We start from the raw sequence: 5,284 nt of genomic DNA on the forward strand, positions 1-5,284 counted from the left end.
ATTTGATATTTTTCATGCTTTTACTCATTTTTTGGAGCTAAATGACCCAGAAATTGAAAAACACTACAAATGAACTCTTAATAGGTCAAAAGTTGGCATGGTATATTTATTTCACCCACATAGCATGTGCTTAAAAGTTGAGAGGGTTGCGCAAGAACTAGATGCACTTCATGTACAAATCGGAGAATCTCTTTGAAGTATGAGGGTTTCATACAAAAACTCATCTGTTACAAAAGGCATTTCATTTTTTCGAACTTATTTCACTTTTCCCGATTTGTACCACCAACCGACACAAAAGGATGTCCTTGGTCCCGGTTGGTGCCACAAACCGACATGAATGGCCTGTGCCTACCACGACCGAGGTGTTTGGTGAAGAACCACCAAAAACAAGATCTATTCTTCACATGATTCGGCGAAACCCTAGCACCGCCAACCCTATATAATATCCTCCCCAACCACGCCGCCAGCTTTCCGCCGCCCACAAAATACACCCCCTCCCCCAACCCAAAACCCATCGGCGGCGGCGCAGCGCGAGGAGAGGAGAAGGAAGATGGTGAAGTTCCTGAAGCCGGGCAAGGCGGTGATCCTACTGCAGGGCAGGTACGCCGGGAAGAAGGCGGTGATCGTGCGCGTGTTCGAGGAGGGCACCCGCGACTACCCCTACGGGCAGTGCCTGGTCATTGGCCTAGCCAAATACCCGAAGAAGGTGATCCGCAAGGACTCGGCCAACAAGACGGCCAAGAATCCCGCATCAAGGTCTTCCTCAAGCTCGTCAACTTCACCCACCTCATGCCCACCCACTACACCCTCGGCGTCAACTTCAAGGAGGTTCTCTCCCCCGCCCCGGACTCCCTCACCACTAAGGACAAGAAGCTCACCGCCTCCAAGTACGCCAAGGCCAAACTCGAGGAGAGGTTCAAGATTGGCAAGAAAAGGTGTTTCTTCACCAAGCTCCGCATGATTCGACATGATTCAAGAAATGCCAACAAGATCTATTCTTCACATGATTCGACATGATTCAACATGATTCGACATGATTCAAGAAATTCCAACAAGATCTATTCTTCACATGATTCGACATGATTCGACACGATTCAAGAAATTCCAATAAGATCTGTTATTCACATGATTCGACATGATTCAAGAAATGCCAACAAGATCTATTCTTCACATGATTCGACATGATTCAAGAAATGACAACAATATCTATTCTTCAAATGATTCGACATGATTCCACATGATTCAAGAAATTCCAACAAGATCTATTCTTCACATGATTCGACATGATTCGACATGATTCCACATGATTCGACATGATTCAAGAAATTCCAACAAGATCTATTCTTCACATGATTCGACATGATTCAAAACTGATGCACTTCGTGTACAAATCGGACAATCTCTTTCGAAGTATTAGGGTTTCATACGAAAACTCATCTGTTACAAAAGGCATTTCATTTTTTCGAACTTATTTCATTTTTTCCACATGGGTGCGTGTATTAAAAACCATTACAACATATTATGAATAGAGAAGTGACCAAATTAATAAAAATTCTTCATCACATTAAAGCCAAAGTACAATAGTGACCAAAATAAATACATAACGTTCTTACAAAGCTCGCATTATTGAACAACATATAGCTCTCTAGAGCATCTAATTAGAACATGCATTGAAACTACTAAATGCAAATGCAACAACAAATTCGAACATAACCACAACTAAGGTACAAATTGATGCAACGACATAATGATACCAAGCCTCGGTATGAATGGCATATACTCTAATGTTTCTAAGCTTCAAGCACATTGCATTCATGTTGATCTTGTGATCGTCACGCAACATCCAAGTCCAATATCATCTTCTCCTCTTCAACTCTTTCTAATTTTTCTTTCAAGTTATTGTTTTCTTTTTCAACCAAATTTAACTTCTCGGCAAGAATTTGTATGTCAGTTTCAATTTCCGGTTGACATGCCTCCTAGATAAAAAATCTATGTCACGTTTGTCGGCATAATTGTCATAAACACTAAATAAAACAAATAGTTATAAAACATAATATATATCACATCTGAATCATAGATAGGATGAGGGCCAACGGAGACGGATACCAAAACCATCGCACTATATAATAACAAACAATAATAGAAGTAAGAAAATTACACAAGTATCTATCTAAATCATACAAGTAATAACTTTTTTATTTTAGAAAGAAGATAAGGAGAAGAGACTAACCACGGTGGTGTCGACACCGAGATGGACGAGGGCGATCGATGGCGGTGAGGATGGGGACGGGACACGGACGGACCGCCAAAGCTACACAAAACTAGAGGAAAATGGAGCTTGGACAAGGAGCTTCGAGAGGAGAAAGCTTAAGTGTGGCTTGGGCATTTCATCAAACACATCATGTGCATAGGAGGTGAGCTAGAGCACCACAAAGCTCTCCCACGACCAGCCAAAAAAACAGGGCTGTGCACTGCTCTGCTCGCAGTCGGGTGGTATATATAGGCCAAGCATTGGTCCTGGTTTGTGGACGGAACCGGGAGTGAAGGACAAGATTTGGTCCCGGATCCAGCCAAAAACCGGGACCAATTGTTGTGGGCCAGGAGCGGGGCACATTCGTCCCGGTTCGTGTCTGGAACCAGGAGCAAAGGGGCCAGACGAACCGGGACCAATCGCCCACGAGGCCCGGCCCGCGCCCTAGCCTCACGAACCGGGACCGATGCCCCCATGGGTCCCGGTTCGTAAGTGAACTGGGACTAATGGGATTTCATCAAGTGGACCAAAGCCCTCTTTTCTACTAGTGATCACATATACCTTTGACGTTGCCGGCCTTCTTGTCCACTAAGTACTTGGGGCAATTCCGCTTCCTGTGGCCGGTTCCCTTGCAGTAGTAGCACTCAGTCTCAGGCTTAGGTCCTTTCTTTGACTTCTTCCCGGCAACTGGCTTACCGGGCACGGCAACATCTTTGCCGTATTTCTTGAAGCTTTTCTTACCCTTGCCCTTATTGAAACTGGTGGTCTTATTGACCATCAACACTTGATGCTCTTTCTTGATTTCTACCTCTGCAGATTTCAGCACTGAATACAACTTGGGAATAGTATTTTCCATCCCTTGCATGTTGTAATTCATCACAAATCCTTTGTAGCTAGGTGGAAGCGACTGGAGGATTTTGTCAATGATCGCATCATCCGGAAGTGATACGTCTCCAACGTATCTATAATTTTTTATGGCTCCATGGTATTATCTTGTCAAACTTTGGATGTTTTATATGCCTTTTATATCTTTTTTGGGACTAACTTATTGACTCAGTGCTAAGTGCCATTTCCTGTTTTTTCCGTGTTTTTGACCAGTTTCATAGGAGAATGTTAAACGGAGGCCAAACGGAATAAAACTTCCGAAAAGACTTTTTCGGAACAGAAGATACGCAAGGGACGTAAGAACCTAGGCAGAGGCCACCAGGGGAGGCCACAAGCCCCCTAGGCGAGGCGAGGGGGGTGATATGTCCATTTTGCATCATGTTTTCATGTTGATATTTATCGCTTCTTGGGCTGTTATTTCACTTCACGGTACAATACTTATGCCTTTTCTCTCTTATTTTGCAAGGTTTACATGAAGAGGGAGAATGCCGGCAGCTGGAATTCTGGCCTGAAAAAGGAGCAAAGTTGAGATACCTATTCCGCGCAACTCCAGACGCCGTAAAAATCAACGGGGATTTTTTTTCCGGATTTATAAAAAATACTGGGCCGAAGAAGCGCCAGAGGGGCGCCAGCAGGTGGCCACAAGCCTACTTGGCGCGGCCACCCCCTGGCCGCGCCCAGGGGGCTTGTGGGCAGCCCGCTGGCTCATTGACCCCCCTCTTGTGCTATATGAAGGGTTTCGTCCAGAAAAAAAAATCAAGGAGGAGCTTTTTCATGGATTCGCCGCCGCCACGAGGCGGAACTTTAGCAGAACCAATATAGAGCTCTGGCAGGACGATCCTGCCGGGGAAACTTCCCTCCCGGAGGGGGAAATCGTCGTCATCGTCATCACCAACACTCCTCTCATCAGACGGGACTCGTCACCATCAACATCTTCATCAGCACCATCTCATCTCCAAACCCTAGTTCATCACTTGTAACCAATATCCGTCTTGCGACTTCGATTGGTACTTATAGGGTTGCTTGTAGTGTTAATTTCTATTTGTAGTTGATGCTAGTTGGATTACTTGGTGGAAGAGTTTGTGTTCAGATCCTTGATGCTACTCATTACCTCTCTGTTCATGATTATGATTATGCTTTGTGAGTAGTTACTTTTGTTCCCGAGGACATGGGATAAGTCATGCTAATAGTAGTCATGTGAATTTGGTATTCGTTCGATATTTTGATGTGTTGCATGTTGTTTTTCCTCTAGTGGTCTTATGTGAACGTCGACTACATAACACTTCACCATTATTTGGGCCTAGAGGAAGGCATTGGGTAGTAGTAAGTAGATGATGGGTTGCTAGAGTGACAGTAGCTTAAACCCTAGTTTATGTGTTGCTTCGTAAGGGGCTGATTTGGATCCACTAGTTTAATGCTATGGTTAGACTTTGTCTTAATTCTTCTTTCGTAGGTGCGGATTCTTGCGAGAGGGGTTAATCATAAGTGGGATGCTTGTCCAAGTAAGGGAAGTACCCAAGCGCCGGTCCACCCACATATCAAACTAACAAAGTAACGAACGCGAATCATATGAACATTATGAAAACTAGCATGACAGAAATTCCCGTGTGTCCCCGGGAGCGTTTTTCCTCCTATAAGACTTTGTCCAGGCTTGTCCCTTGCTACAAAAGTGATTGGGCCACTTTGCTGCACCGTTGCTATTTTTGTTACTTGTTGCTTGCTACGAATCATCTCACCACACAATCACTTGTTACCGACAATTTCAGTGCGTGCAGATTTTACCTTGCTGAAAACCACTTGTCAGATCCTTCTGCTCCTCGTTCGGTTCGACACTCTTACATTTTGAAAGGACTACGATTGATCCCCTATACCTGTGGGTCATCAGGGGGCGCGCCTAGCAGGCTTGTGGGCCCCTGTGGCTCATCTGCCCTACCTCTTCCGCCTATAAATTCCCGAAAAATCCAAAACTACGCGAGAGATCCACGAAAATACTTTTTCGCCGACGCAAGCTTCTGTCTCCACAAGATCCCATCTGGGGCACATTCTGGTGCCCTTTCGGAGGGGGATTCGGATACGGAGGGCTTGTTCATCAACACCATTGCCTCTCCGATGATGCGTGAGTAGTTCACAATAGACCTTCGGGTCCAT

The 5,284-nt window shown here is 44.9% G+C and overlaps 1 pseudogene; it reads left to right on the plus strand.

Annotated features, from left to right (window-relative positions):
- The first annotated feature begins 550 nt into the window (after window positions 1–550).
- LOC123405241 lies at window positions 551–3,080 on the plus strand (annotated as a pseudogene).
- The last annotated feature ends 2,204 nt before the right edge of the window (window positions 3,081–5,284 follow it).

This window comes from Hordeum vulgare, chromosome 6H (genome assembly GCF_904849725.1).
Source record: "Hordeum vulgare subsp. vulgare chromosome 6H, MorexV3_pseudomolecules_assembly, whole genome shotgun sequence".
Taxonomy (NCBI): domain Eukaryota; kingdom Viridiplantae; phylum Streptophyta; class Magnoliopsida; order Poales; family Poaceae; genus Hordeum; species Hordeum vulgare.